Genomic DNA, 17,024 nt, shown 5'->3' with positions numbered 1-17,024 from the left:
CAAATGAGGTGCTAAAATATAAACAATAGAGAATAATGAGCAAAACGTTTAAGGAATAGAGACAAATGGCCTAAAAAAATAAAGAATACAGAAATGAACGACCCCCCATACCCCATCCAGACCCTCTTATGTACACGAAACGTGCGTCTGGCATACCAAATAATAAGCTTGGTACATTTTTACATAATTATCTAGTTGACAAAATTATTAATTCCCTCACTATAAGTGATTATCAAAATTTTATTTTTTCAATAATCTGGTTTAATTCAATCAAATATTTGTGTGGGTGTGTGGGTGTTGCAGCCTTTAGCTCATTGCCATATATGGCATGGCCATAGATGGCGCTCTCACATGGAGTTTGAATTTTAGAATTCCCGTATCGAGCACTTGTTAATTTCCTGTCGACAAAAAAGCAGGTGCTGCAGAAAAAAGTTTAATTATTTAAAAACTAAAAGATGCCAAACAAAAGAAATGCCAGGGGAACGCCATCAAGGGCCATTGGAAAGAAGAGGAGGACAACCAGCAGGAAAGAAGGACAGGGAGTACGGAAGGTAGACGTCAAACAAATGGAAAGGAAAAGACAGGGGTGGCTCACGTGGAGACACAAGTACTAAAAAAAAATGCTGAAATATCATCAGGTAATGAGTCGGAGGAGGATGCACGGGCATTCTCCCCTTTTAGGCACGACCCGTCACACAAAATTTTGAAATGGCAAATAATTCAATTAGTTTCACCCCGACACAAAGAGGCTAGCATTCATGACACAGTGGGGGAACATGTGCCTTTTAAAAGTAAGGAAAAGATTTGGGCGGGAAAGATAATTGAGCTACATTATCTTTTGAGAACGCAAAAAGAAATGGAGGAGATTGACGAGGGCGATTTGAAATTAAAAAGGGGGGAAATTTGCATTGAAAAAAGATCGTCGGGTGTTTATTTGTCCATAAATGAATGAACTTCAGCATTCATGGTTTTTATGAGTGTTTAAATTGAGAAATACAGTACTCGAGCACAGAAATTGTTAAAATATATGCGTGATATAAGATTAGCGGCAACGAGGGCAGAAAACTGGGCCACCTATGACGAACAATTTAGGCTAAAAATAGAAAAGAATCCAAATTTATCTTGGGGAAACATACACGGTGAATATTGGCTATTACACATCACATCTCCCACAGTACAAAACAATGTGTCAGTGCAATCACAGGGTTATAGAACAAATACACAAAATCATTATAACTCGAATGCAGCTACACTTTCAAACACTTACACGAGAACACAGGTAACTAGTGCAAATATGTCATGTAAATACTATAATAATGATAATGACTGTCCCTATACTTCCCTCGTTGTAGGTTTAAACATGTATGTGAAATATGCAGTGGAAAACACAGAAAGGCCCAATGTAATAACTGGGCCAAAGGAAGAAGTAACAAAAAGTATTAATTTTTATTCATTAGGAAATACTCCTGTTCAAGTATCTGACTTAGAAAATTATTTAGAATTTTACCAACATAACAATGTAGCACATGAAATTATATCTGGTTTCAAATATGTTTATTTTGACTCTAGGGAACCAAGGGAGAGTTCCAATTCAAAAAGTGCAATACAGCTTCCCAATATTTTTAAAGAAAAATTAATGAAGGAAGTTACACTTGGTCGCGTTGCTGGTCCTTTCAGATACCCGTCTTTTCCCACACTTCAGGTATTACCCATGGGGCTACTGCCAAAAAAGGATGGGGATTATAGACTTATTCAACATTTATCTTATCCTGAGAATATTTTATTGATAAAGATCATTGCAGTACAGTTTAGTGGACGAAGCAGCATGTTTGATTGATAGGCACAAAACATTTGCCCGCTTAAGTCAGTGTGATGTAAAGGCGGCTTTTCGCTTATTGCCAATTGCCCCGCAGGATTTTGACTTGTTGGGGATAAAATTTCAGGGTGAATATTATCTTAATAAAATGCTGACAATGGGAGACTCAATAAGTTGTGTCCTTTGGGAGAAATTTGCAAAAGCTTTGCATTGGACAATACAGCAAAAAAGTAAAAATGATAATATCCTCCATTATTTAGATGATTTTCTTTTTGTCGAGTCGAGCCAAACAACAAAAGTTGGCAATACTTTGAAGATATTCCAAGAGGTATGCGATAAAATAGGTATTCCTCTTGCTAGTGACAAGACTACTTTGCCTACTACATTACTAATTTTTCTTGGTATATAATTTGATACGCAAAATTTAATCATGCGGCTTCCAAATGAAAAACTTGTCAAACTCTCACAAAAAATCAGAGATACCTTAGACAGTTCTAAAATAACTCTTAAAGACATGCAATCTCTTCTTGGGCTCCTGAATTTTGCTTGCAATGTGGTTGCTCCAAGCCGCACCTTCTGCCGCAGACTCATAAATTCAACAATGGGGGTAAGAAAATCATATTACAAAATTCGAGTAAACAAGCAGATGAAAGCAGATTTAGAAGTTTAATTAGACTTTTTAAAACAATACAATGGTGTCACTGTAATATCCGACAATGTAAGAGGTTTCAAACGAAAAATTAGAGTTGTTCACGGATAGTGCAGGGGGGTCCAACGGTGGGTATGGGATCTATTCTGCAGGTCAGTGGGCCCAAGGCATATGGCCAAAACATTGGGTTGAAACTGGAATAACCAGAGATATAACATTGCTAGAGTTGTTCCCAGTTGTAGCAGCACTTACGTCCTGGGAATCATATTTTGTTAACAAAAAATTTATTTTCCATGTTGATAATCAGGCGGTTGTTCAAATCATTAATATGAAAACTAGCAATTCAAGTAGAGTTATCACTTTAGTAAGACAAATGGTTTTAATGAATTTAAAAAACAATTCGTCAGTTAAGGCAATTTATATCCCTTCAAAACAAAACCAAATTACTGACTGTCTTTCTCGTTCTCAGAGGGGGAAGTTCAGAAGCCTAGCCCCAGAAGCAGACCAGTGGCCAACCAAAATTCCAACACAAATCTGGAACATTTAAGTCAGGTGGCGGATTATATTGTCAATCAAGGTATGTCCAAAAATACACAAAAATCATACAATTTGGCTCTGTCAAAACTTTGTAATTTCAGATCATCTTACAAATTGAAACAGCATTGGCCAATGCCAGTCAATAATCTGTTAAATTTTGTAGCTTTTTTGTCAGTACAAGTTTTTTTTTTTTTTTTTTTGGGGGGGGGGGGGCTGGTGGTGAACCATATCATCTTATATATCAGGAGTTTCATATCATCATAAAATACAAGGCATAAAGGATACTACAAAATTTTTTATAATTGGCAAGGCATTAGAAGGAATAAAAAGAATTCAAGGAGGGAAACGTAATGACATTAGAGCACCAATTACAGTGCAATTGTTGTCAGATATGATACGTTGTTTAGATAATGTATGTAAGAATAAATATGAAGCTGATTTCTTTTCAGCAGTTTTTTCAGTTGCCTTCTTTGATTTGCTAAGGGTAGGGGAAATCACTACTTCAAAAACTAATTCTGTTATAAATGGCTCCAACTTAACAATTGCTGATATTTTAGCTAAGAAAAAAGTCCTAGAGCTAAGTGTAAGGTGGTCAAAAACTGACCAAAAGGGAAAGTCCGTTACTTTATTGATACCTGGGAACAGAAAAAACTACTATCCGATACGACTCATTAACGAATACTTTAAGGTACGACCTACCTGTAACAATAACGATTTGTTTATACATTATAATGGTATGCCTTTAACTACCAATTCAGCAGTATACTGGAAAAGGCTTTACATTTTCTTCATATCAGTAAAGGTCATATTAGGTCGTCACATAGTTTTAGAATTGGGGAAGCCACTGAACTGGCCAGGCAGGGGGTCTCAGAGGAGGTAATTATGAAATTAGGCAGATGGAAATCGCATGCTTATTCCCGCTATATTAGGTTGCAATTTGTCTAGATACAAAAGGCTCACAAGCTACAAGTTTTTACAGGTCCCAAGATTTTATGGATTGTTGGAAGTTCCCTTGTTCATTGGGCCAATATAGAGGCAAAGAAATGTGTTAGGACCAACCTTGTACTAGAGTCCAAAGGAGTCTCAACATACTGGATTGGGCAACCTGGTTTACAGTTTAAAGATTTGGACTCCCTACTGGATGAAAAAGAAAATGTTTACCTTCTCCTAATTTTATCATTATACACTGTGGAGCTAATGATTTGACAGATTTAGAATTGACAGGGAAGGGTTTAATTGAAAATGTAAAATGTTCTATCCTACGTTACCAGGCTTTATTCAAAAATGTTATTATAATATGGTCTTCAATGCTACATCGCAGATACTTGCGTTTTGCACCTTTAAATGCGGGTCCAATAATCGAACAGAAGAGAAAAAGAGTGAATTCAGTGGTCAAACACTTTGTAATAGAAAATGGGGGGAAAGCTATTTTACATGAGAATATTAGGGCAAGTGAAGTTTCTTTATACAGAACAGACGAAGAACTCATTTATCACAAACTGGGAATCAGGTTTTCTTAAATAATATACAAGGGAGTTAAGTCTTTTCTACGCGCAACAAAATCAACTTTTCCAATGCTTCAATAATGAAAATTTTGTGGAGGTGAGAAACCAAGTCAGATTTGGTAGCTGACTTGGGCTCTCATGAGGCGTTCCAGGGAGACTAGTAGTGATTGGGGGTATATTATACTCGGCCCTTGCTCTGGGTCTGACAAGTTCTATAATTTGCAGGTTTGGAAAATGTGGTTAGTGGTAACAGTGGGGTCTACAGATGGGTAACTCTGGGACCTCCTCCACCTCATCTTATAGAGGGCAGGCCTACACCTGCCAACAGGTGGGGCACTAATAACTGGAGCATTGGTAATACGAGTGTTTTTCCCGGTCACTCTCCATGGTAGGTGGTGGTGTAACCGTGTTTAACTACCAGGGGTTTTTATGACACTATGTCAACATAGGTCAGCTGATAGCCATTGTGTAAAGGTAATCGGTAGTCACCCTGGAGCCTCAACAAAATATTATAGAATACTCTGTATCCAAAGTAATGCCACAAAGTAAAAATGTATATTCTAGTCATGAAAATGTAAATACAAGTTGGTGTAATAAAATGTATGTTTAATTCGAATGATTGTTTTTGTATAAGTGGTAAAGGTTATAAATGAAAAACAGAGGATGGAACCTCTACACAAATGAGTATAAAATACAGAAAGTCTGTAGTATTTTAATCTTGGTACTTGTGAATTACAATAAACAACAGACAAAGAAAGACAACTCTATAACAATTTTTAATCACTTTGTGATAAAAGGAAGGACTTCAACATAGTTAAGAAAATACAACAACTCTTGATCGTTGTTCTTCATCTCATTGTTATTCGTTCAGTATTATTTTTAGGGTCTTCTTCTATGAGCAATTAATCATGGATTATTTAAAATAGTAATCAATGGAAACTGAAACAAAGAGAGAACAACTTCCTTATACAAGGATTGTAAAGTCCTTGTTCCGAGAATATCATTTTGTTAGTATTAAAACAAACAGTTCTAAGTAACTAACCGTACGTGTTAAACACTTGTAATTAAAGGAAATCGAAACATAATGTTAATGATCATACAAAACACAAAAAGAAAACTATAGACTTAGCACCACGAACCCCACCAAACATATCAAATGTGGCGGTATTTTACACATAAAGAATTAAAAATTGAACATATTATATAAAAATAGGAAGATGGGTAATGAATGCCAATGAGACAACTCCCCACCAGAGACCAATTGACATATCAATTTACACCCATATATCACAGTACGTTTGATTTGTTATAATTTCAAGAAACAAAACGTATTCCACTTTGTGGAGTTGTACCAGCCTATCAAAATCATATGTTTTAAACAAATATTTAAAGAGAGGTGTATTATGGAATATCGGTATCACATATGAGAGGTGACCACGAATATGATTCAATTGTCGTAAGTACATAACCGTCCTTTTTATATTGTATGTTTACACGCCTTGCTTTTAAATGTAAAGGTTTGGGCGTTCCTGATGAAGGTAAAGCCAAAGAATTGCTTTGAGCGAAAGAAATTTATTAAGAGTTATTTCTATGACAAATAAAGGGAAAACAAATAAAGAAATCTACCTTATAATGGTTGTGGTTATAATAATAAATAGAAGAGGTAGAAGCAGCAGTATTTTTAGAAGAAAAAAAACAACATATGTCTAGTGTTTTGAAAAGTATGAACTAGCATGTACGTTGCAAAGTTAAATAATTGTATATAATTTTCACAGACAATACGTTTTAAAAAAAAAGTTAATACATAAAAATAGAGGTTCGGAATCCGTAAACTTATCTCACTGACATATGTTTACAGTTTTATTTTTGTTATTCGTTGTCTGTCGTTCTTGTAGACCTGAACTAATACATATTGCAGACTATATGTAGCAAAAGAAAATAATAAAAGAAAAAGGTGATCAAGGCAAACATGTCGAAATCAAATTGCAGATATAACGCATACAAATGTTTAACCAGAAAACGTCAATTTGAATGTATACTAGACTTATACTAAATATCTCGAAATTCTAACTTGATAGGCGAAAATTTGAAATAATATTATATATGAAGAGATACAGAAGATGAGGTTAACTTTGATTATTTAAAGGAAAATACATTGAACAAAAATAAATAATACGTGTCGATGCGATGAATATATTCCCATCGGCAGTGAGTGAATTATTTCGAATTCGTTTAACGGTATTATTTATTTTTGTTCAATGTATGTTTAGGAGTTTAGTGTGACGTCCATTTTCACTGAACTAGCACACAATTTTATTTAGGGGCCAGCTGAGAATCACCTCCGGGTGTGGGATTTTCTAGCTGCATTGAAGACCCATTGGTGACCTTCGGCTGTTGTCTGCTCTTTGGTCGGGTTGTTGTCTCTTTGCCATATTCCCCATTTCCATTCTCAGTTTTATTACCTGGACAAAAATCAATCTCAATCAGTAACTTATAATATTTTATTCGTTAGAAAAGGTTACAGTATCTAAAAGCACGACAAAAAGTTACGGATATTTTTATCTCTCAAAAGGATCGAAGTACGGATAACCTAGGATAACTCAATATTCGTTATTTTCTTATTCGTATAGTACCGTACTTTCACTGGTAGATCTTATAACTAAATTGTTTTTTTTTTTTTGGTATTTATTGCTTTTTTCAAAGTAATGTCATGATTATTATTAGGTCTTCCCACTTTTTTCGTGGAAAGAACTTTTGCGTTTGTCCTGATTAGTATTGTTGTTTCACAAGATGTCGCTTAGTTATTTGGTATATGATATCGAACAGTTTTTTAAAACTGAAACGGCTTAACCGAAAACTTTACGTTGTAAGAGTTATCTCCTAAAACACTGTTTTTCTTGTGTCGACTACTCTCTCGCAACCGTAAAAGATTATGACAAATTTATTTTACGAAATTGTTCGTTATATCTTCAGGATTAGGATGACCCTTGAACCGAAGTTATCTGGAGACTCCATATGAGAGTTATTTCCCCTTATGTATTTCATATAAGTGATATGCATTTCAACTGGTAAACCATAAGTGATAGAGACCTAGGGTTTTTTGATTTGAGGTCCTTGGTCCAAAAAAAAAAAATTAGGTCAAGGTCAAAGGTCAAGGTCATATTCTAAATTTTGATTTTGGACTATTTTTACTTCTTTTCAAAAACCAAATAAGATATCGACAACATATTTTTACTAATTTGTTAGTTGCAACATGTCGTAACACATACATTTTGGTTGAAAGTGTACGCTGACATTAAATAGGAGTTTTCTCCCCTATTATATTTAAAATTAATCGTATGGTGATATAACTCATTAACCATATATAATAAAGACCTAGGGTCTTTTGATTTGAGGACCTTGGATTATGAATTTGAAATTGAAGTCAAGGTCATATGTAAATTAGACGTTCTAGATTTTGACCTTTTCTTTTACTTCATATGTATACATAATAAAGCCATGGGACCTTGAAAAAGCCAACCGGAACTGACCTTGTGTAAACCGAAAGTAGCTTTTTTTTTCTATTATAGAATGTAAAAGCATACTGAACCATATATTTTTGGAATCAGTGTCAAGTAAACTTTCAAAAAATACCGGAAGTGACATTTTTACAACCGGAAGTAACAAAGTATATCCCTTATGTCAAACAAAAGTGAATAGAAACCATATATTTTTTAAATCAGCATACAATAAGCTATCATTTAACCCTGGAAATGACATTTTAAACTGGATTTTAAAATTTTCGTATCAAAATATATCGTTTGGGTGGAACACTTGGTTTTTAATTCTTATTTTTTTCTTCTCCCGCCTCATTTTTTTCTTACGGTGTTAAGTGGTTTTGCAAGATGTCGCTTAGATTTTTTGCATATAATATCGAACAGTTATTGTGCTTTTGAAACTGGCCTTGTTTAACCGAACACTTTGTATTGTAAGAGTTATCTTCCCAAACACTGTTTCTTGTGTGGGCATCTCCTTCGCAACCATTATAGATTACGAGGAAGTTATTTTTCCAATTTGCTCGTTGTATCCTAAGAATCTTCAGAATAATTTTGACCGAAGCGGTCTGGAGACTACGTATGACAGTTATTTCCCCTTCTGTATTTAAAATAAGTAAAATGTAATTGAAACTGGTAAACCATAAGTGATAGAGACCTAGGGTCTTTTGAATTGAGGTCCTTGGTCCATTAAAAAGAAAATAGGGTCAATGTCAAAGGTCAAGATCAGATTCTAAATTTTGATTTTGGCTTAATATGGCTTCTTTTCAGAAACCGTATAAGATATCGAAAAATATTTTTACTAAACTGATATTTCATACATATTTTGGTTAAAAGGGTGCGTTTACATTTGATGGGAGTTTTCTCCCCTCTATTACTAAAAGTTAGCTGCATTGGGATAGAACTCATACATAGTGGAGACTTAGGGTCATTTGATTTGAAGTCCTTGCTTTGTGACCTTGAAATTTAGTTCAAGGTCAAAGGTAAAATTGATGTTCTAGATTTTGACCTTTGATGAAGATTCATATTTACACATGATAAATGCTTGGGATCTTTTGTATTAGGTTAGTAGACATATGACCTTGAAAATGTCAACCAGAAGTGACCGTTTTTTAACCGGAAGTAGTCATTTATCTCCCTTTTTCAAAGCAAAAGAATATGGAAGCTATATATCTTTTTAAGCAGAGTAATGTAAGCTATTATTTGACAGGTAGTGACTTTGATTTAACCAGAAGTGGCTTATTATCTCCCTTAATTGATGAAAAAAGTGCCTCAACCATTGATTTTCAGAATCAATGTGTAATAAACTTTGTCATTTAAGCCTGGACATACTGTTTTTTATCAAAATTTTCTTATCTTAATTGAATTTGAGTTGATAGACCTTCAATTGTTATCTGAACAATTGGATTTTAATTTCCTATGAATTAGTTATCATCTGGAACATTATATAAAAGTTAGCCTTTTCCAAGATACTCTTGAATTTTTTTATAATTATCAAATGCAGAAAAAGACTCACACTTATGATTCTGGTGTATAATTTAATAAGCCTTTATGATTTCGCCTATTGTTATATGTAATTCAAGCTATAAATTGTGACAGCTCCTTTCTCAAATACTATACATGTCCTAAGTCAGGAGCCTGTTGTTCAGTGGTTGTCGTTTGATGGTGTGGTTTATAAGTGTTTTTCGTTTTTTATATAGATCAAACCGTTGGTTTTCCTGTTTGAATTGTTTTACACTAGTCATTTTTAGGTCCTTTCTAGCTTGCTGTTCGGTGTGAGCCAAGGCTCAGTGTTGAAGGCCGTACTTCGACCTATAATTGTTAACTTTTTACACATTGTGACTCGGATAGAGAGTTGTCTCATTAGCACTCATACCACATCTTTCTTATTTATATATATACACCTTAGCTAGTTTTTAAACACTTCCTGACGTTAACAATATGTAAAATGTCACCAAAAGCTGTGGATTGTTACTTGATACATTTCGCATTCAATGGTAAACTCAATTGTGCTGCACCAGATGCAAATTTCGACAACTGCAGTCTCTTGAGTAATGCCTGGTGTCATTATATTTTAAAACTAACACAAACAACGTGCACAACAGGTCTTACATCATCAATTATGTTTCAAGAACAAAGCTGTTAAAGATGCAATTAAATCGGGGAGATTATTGAGAATCATCAAAAAATATGTCTCATTAGTGCACTGAATAACCGGTATTAAAAAGACGGATAAAATATCTCAAATGAAATATATCTATGATCTATTTAAGACCACGCGATTACATTAAATTATGTATGCACCACATGGATTTAAACAATACCAAAATGACTTTCTACCTGTCTAATAACTGCTTTATATTTGTCATTCCCCAAACCTATAGGCAAAAGTAGTAAATCAGAATAATATATAATAATGAATGCATGTTCTACAAGGAACATACATGAATAGGTACACAATACACATTAGACATGTAAACATCTTCAAATGGTCCTCATCAAAATCTAAGTGAATATGAAATTTCAAAAGCTCTAATTAGATGAACGTATAATTCAGAAACATTTGAATGGAAAACTCGAAATATCTATATTTTACATTTCAATAAGCTTCCCACGTTCTTCCGGCTTCTCTGGAAAAAATATAAAATAGTAAATAGCCCATGATAAACTTCATGATAATTTCAAAGGAAGTACGAATTTTCAAAAGTATTTGAGAGTTCGGCTTCTGTCGAAAAAGTTCAAACACTAAATAGACCATGGTATACTTTATCATCATTAAAAGGACTGTATATATTTTTCAAAAAAATTACTGTACAATAAAAGACACTTGCCACCTACATCTTATCTTCTTAAAAAAAAAAGGCAAAAAATGTTATAACAAAATTATCGAACTACAACGTAAATTCAAAAAGTGGGAAGTCCTTAAAACTGACAAAACCAATCGCTTAAATATATCAACCAACGGATCGACTCAAAACGAACTGTAATATTACTGACTTTGTACAAAATTTGTATTTGCGAAAAATATTTTTTGTCTGGTAATTTTTACTGCAATGAAATAAACCTTACCTTTCCTTTAGAGGAGATTCATTTAAAGTTGTACTCTCTGCTTAACACACCACTTCTGAAAACTTCCTCCTAAAATAAAATTTATAATATCTTAGTCCTGGTAAAAATTCAAGTGGATCATATTTTTACAAATTGATATACATTTATCATAAGTATTTAACATTATATAAGTGTACATTAAGGAAAAAAATCACAACATCCGTGATATTTATCTAACAACAAACTTTATTTTGAAATTATTTTATTTTATGCACTCGTTTTTTTAATTCTAAATGGCAACTTATACAATGTTTTTTTTTCCATATTGTTGCTCACAAATCATTTTACCGGAAAGTTGTGCATATTAAACGTTATGTTGCAGATATGTATTATAGAAGAGCCGAAAATAATGACATTTATAGCAGGATCGGGTTCCCCTTCCGGAGCACCTGAGTTCACCCCAAGCCTGGTTTTAGGGTGAGTGTTGCTCATTCTTTTGTTTTCTGTGTTGTGTTTTATAAAATGTTAATTGTCTAAACTGATAATGACAAATCTTGACAGCAATGCTTGAAATAACCAGTATTTTAAATCAAAACAATCGCATTTAATCTATTCAACAAACAAGTTTTTCTATAAGCTAAAGAAAGATAATTCTCATTACTAAATAACAACAAGTACAACTAACGCAATGTTAACATTCAATAACGTATCTGGTTAGATATATATTACTATGATTCCAGTGCATGCAATAACGAATAATTTAAAGTTATACAAATTCCACAATAAAAAGTATACTACATATTCGCGTATGCTGTTTCATACCAAACTTATATTATTTATATATATCACTAAAACAATGCTTTTGTTAACAAAACTACACACAAAAAAGCAGTCTGCTTAATTATAGCAAAATGTAAATAAAAAAAGCAACAAAACAGCAAAGCAAATATTATAAACAATGATCAAGGGAAACAAGAACACAAATGCATTATAAGATTATTACCTCACAAATCTTGCAAGTCCCACATTTCAACAGACATTATAAATAAGGCAACAGTAGTATTCCGGTGTTCAAAAGTCATAAATCGATTAAGAAAAAACAAATCCGGGTTATAAACTAAAACCGAGGGAACACATCAATTATAACAGGAAAACAAAGGAACAACAGGAACATTGAAGTGCAACAAAAACAAACGCCAACATGCATAGAAATGAACTATTTGATAACAACTGCCATATTCCTGACTTGGTACAGGACATTTTATGAAAAAATGGTGAATTGAATCTGGTTTAATAGCTAGCCAAACCTCCCCCTTACATGTCAATGTTAAAAAATATATCGCTAAAATGACAACACCACGCGACAGAAATACAGCACAAACACTCATCACAAAGAAACGCACAAACAAATAATATAATAGTCGACACAACATGCAAACCGCAGATCAACAGCCAACATCTTCCATCAACGACAGACATCTCAAACAGTGACGCACTCACGTAACAAACGTGCAATCTCGAACTGCAGACAGACGACATAGATGTTAAACCACAATCTAAGAAGTGGTAAAAATGTCATTAGTTAGTTTAGACACAGACACATTGTATAGATCAACCAAATCGTGATGGTGTCCATAAAATTTACGGAGTGTCATTTTAATCTTTTCTCCTCATAACTCTGTTGGAGCAGTTTCTGCGTAAACAGCACACTCATATATATGAAGTCAGTATAGTGTGAACATGCACGGGAATAATGTATCAATTGAGATATGTAAACACCTTACGACGGAGCAGAGTGTATGTTACTGCTGAGAAATGGGAAATTGATAATTGGGAAGTTGAAATCATCCCGTTTGTCATAGATTTTAGTGTGAAGTCGTCCATCTGTGTCAATATTGATGAAAAGATCTAGGTATGAAGCAGTCATTCTTGTATCAGTAGTATCCTTAATTTCAAGTTCACTGGGATATATGAGATGCAAGTACTGACTGAAATATGGTTATTCAGTGATAGAACATCATCAATATATCTTAAAGTAAAATTAAAGAATTTTGCAAGGTGCCTTTTTCTTTTTGGGTGCACAAATAGTACCCATTGGAATACCGACTGTCTGTTGAAATATCAATCCTCCAAACTCAACAAACATATTGTCGATTTAAAAGTCCGGTATTTTGATAATATCATCTTCACTGTCTTTTCTGATAAAATCAGTGTGGTTCTTCACAAAATAAGAATTATTATAACCCAAAACAAGAAATTTATATCTGCGATTCCCATTTTTATAGAAAAAGCTCTGTTTAATGAGATGGTGAAGTCGATCTTTTAATTGAGCATGGGAAAGAGTAGTGTAAAGCGTAGAAAAATCAAAGGTCTTAATGATGCTGCAAAATTGCAGAGATTGTGATCTAAGATTAAGCAGTAGATCTTTAGGATTTTCGGAGAATCCACATCTGATTGACCACTGGTTGAATATCATCATAAATCTCATCACAATATTTTTGAAGGCCATCTTTTAGTATAGAAAGAATAGTAGTCAACACTGTAGGAAGATGTTTAGTCGAACATCTTGATGATCCAGCCATGTGTCGTTCTTTATACGGAGTTTTGTTAAGTTTTGGTATCCAGTATAATAACGATAGATTTTCTTCGTTTTCTTCGATGGTAATGCCAAATGAAAGAAGGACAGATTTGTGATTTTGTAAAATTTCATCCTTTGTAAATGATGTTAAAGAATGTGTAGGATTACCAGTTGTGCTGTTTATTCCAAGCTCTCTTGTAAGACATTGCAAATAATGGTATTTACATACGAAGACAATATTATTGGAGGCTTTATCTGCTGAAACAACGACATATTTGTCATGCAAAGAGGATAAAGCATCCACAACCTCTGGGTTCTTGAATAGGTTAGAAACCCTTCTGCTCAAAGTACATCGCAGTTTCTGAATGCGCTTCTGAATGCATGATCGAATAGCTTTGATCCATTCAGACAAAGTGTCTAGTTCTGGTTCGTCTGGTTTGCGCTTTACCCATTTTCTAGCATAGTCCTCAACTGCATCCATCAGTAACTTGAAGTTCCCTTTCCAGTTGATGGGCTGGGGAATTCTATATTTTGGTCCCTTGGCTAACAGCTCTAACAGTTGTTCATTGATAACGATGCCAAGGTCGCCAGTAATAACATGACCAGCTGGACTATAATTGTATTTTGACAATGCACATGAGCAATCCGGAGGTTTGGATTTCACATCTTTGAGGTTAAAGGCCTCTAAAACCCTCTTAAAGTTGAACATCTTGGATGCAATAGACTTGGTGTAAGTATATAAAATTACAGTTGTAGCTTTATTTTTAAAGTAATCAGATATAGTTTTTTGTACAGATTTCTTGTGGATAATATTGCTAATATTGATAGCATCTAAACCTCTATTGACGAATTCTACTTTTGAAAAAAACCGTTTTTCCTCATTTTTGGAAGTAGTTGTTACGGGTTTGAATAGTCTATGGTTAGCAATGTCCATGATTATTGCAACTAATCTATACAAATCAGAATTATAATCAATAACGGAAGTATTTTGGGCCTCTTGAAATAGTAAATAAAGTTAAGATAATGGAATGGAGTATAATTTAGTTCTGATATGGTGAATTCCTAAAGGTTTTTGAACAGACGATAACAGACTATCAATTGTCACGGTGTGAACAGCAGGTGTTGTATACTTTCTGTGACCATGACTTCTATTTCGTGGAGCAGAAGTGTTAAATAATTGTAATTTATTGACAGTACTACACCTGGGACTAGACAAAATACCTATACCATCAAATGGTTGTTCCGAACTCTCTTATCCAAAAGTCTTCTCTTTGTAGACGATATGGTGTACTCAATATGGCGTACAATATTCAGTTCTTAGCCTACATGAGGGTCTGGATGTGGTTTACAGAATAGAAAACAGGGTGCAAAAACGGGCAGAATAAATTGCAAAAAAAATGAATATAGGAAATTCAGCAAGAAAATAAGGATAGAGAACAACTGGGTGATAAAAAAAAATAAAAAAGTTAATGGGCAAATTAGATGAAGAATATAGAAAAATAGTCATGTCGGTGCCTTTCATAGCGGTATGGGTTTTTCTTATTGTTGAAGGCCGTTAGACTGCCTATAATTGCTTACATCTACCTCATTTGAACTTTGGTAGATAGTTGTCTCATTGACAATCATACCACATCTCTTTATTTCTATAAAGAACTTCAAAGAAATGAAGACCCCCCCTCCCCCCCCCCCCCCCCCCCCCCCCCCACACACACACACACAACCCACCCCGCCCTGCCAGACCATCCTACATCTTTGAAAAGATTTACATGTACAACAAAAATGAATATTATAAATATCTTTAAAGTATAATTTATGGTTATTACTACAACATCATGGTTACGATAAAAATTAACTATTTTTATCACTCTATAATTCGATTACCATTTACAATAAAGACATCCATACCAGTCCACCTGATCCTAACATTTACAATAATAACATCCATATCAGTCCACCTGATCCTAACATTTACAATAAAGACATCAATACCAGTCCACCTGATCCTAACATTTACAATAATGACATCCATACCAGTCCACCTGATCCTAACATTTACAATAATGACATCCATACCAGTCCACCTGATCCTAACATTTACAATAATGACATCCATACCAGTCCACCTGATCCCAACATTTACAATAAAGACATCCATATCAGTCCACCTGATCCTAACATTTACAATAATGACATCCATACCAGTCAACCTGATCCTAACATTTACAATAAAGACATCCATACCAGTCCACCTGATCCTAACATTTACAATAATGACATCCATACCAGTCCACCTGATCCTAACATTTACAATAAAGACATCCATACCAGTCCACCTGATCCTAACATTTACAATAAAGACATCCATACCAGTCCACCTGATCCGGGCATTCACAGATATACAAGATTCGAGTATGCTATTGAAGTTGTATAATATCTGATTGTAAATTCTACTCGTCTTATGTTTATATACATTTACATTTTACAAAGTTTAACACTCGTTTTCGACATTCAAGCTAAACATTCATACTGTGTTAAAATATTAATTTAGGAACTATAATTGTTGTAATATAAAAGTAAGGGTTAGCGGGCAAAATTGCAATAGTTGATATTTTTCCGACAGATAAGTATATCATTATAGACTGACAGCAACATGTCTTCCTTTATTAGAAAAAGAACAAACGAATTAAACCGCCAAAACGTGATAATCAATAATAGAAAAGGCAGGTTTGCTTCCTAGTACTAGACATGTTACGAAAAGGTATATACTCGACGCTGAGATTGACAAATTAGACTCTAAATGTCGGGACTGTGTCAAAACATTCAATATCGATTAAAACAGCAAAAAATCAATTTGCTTGATGTTAACCAGGTATCCTACAAACAGTTGTTTCATTTAGAATTATATTAATTTAGAATACTATAGTAATAATTTTCTGATATCTTTGCTTGTGATTATAGGACCGGAAAAGTGTAGGTGTGTGCGAGAGAAGGGAGAAGGGAGGTAATGTAAGTAATTATGCGCTTCTAGATTTGACCAAAAAAAAAATTCACATAATAAGCCAATCTGTCACTCCATTACTAAACCTCGTCCTGAAAATTCATGAAATATTTGTCACTGGACGAAAAACAAACAACAATCAATCAATCTTTACTAAACCTGCACAAAGCTCTACAGTCTGGTTGATTTTTTTTTCTAAAGTCTCCATAGGCTTCCACTGACTTTGAAAGTTTTTAAGTGCCTAAAAATGAAAGCGTGTTCCACATATATCCGACACCCGAACGATAATCGTTCATTTTTGCATTATATTCTTTCTGCTCTTGGTCTACGGGTAGCTCTAAGTCTATGACGCCTATATAG

General features: G+C 34.0%; 1 pseudogene; it reads left to right on the top strand.

Annotated features, from left to right (window-relative positions):
* Positions 1-455: 455 nt before the first annotated feature.
* On the top strand, positions 456-16,378 carry LOC127721111 (uncharacterized; annotated as a pseudogene).
* Positions 16,379-17,024: the final 646 nt, after the last annotated feature.

Source organism: Mytilus californianus, unplaced genomic scaffold (assembly GCF_021869535.1).
Source record: "Mytilus californianus isolate M0D057914Y unplaced genomic scaffold, xbMytCali1.0.p SCAF_12, whole genome shotgun sequence".
Classification (NCBI taxonomy): Eukaryota; Metazoa; Mollusca; class Bivalvia; order Mytilida; family Mytilidae; genus Mytilus; species Mytilus californianus.
This window is presented reverse-complemented; position numbering and strand designations above follow the sequence as displayed.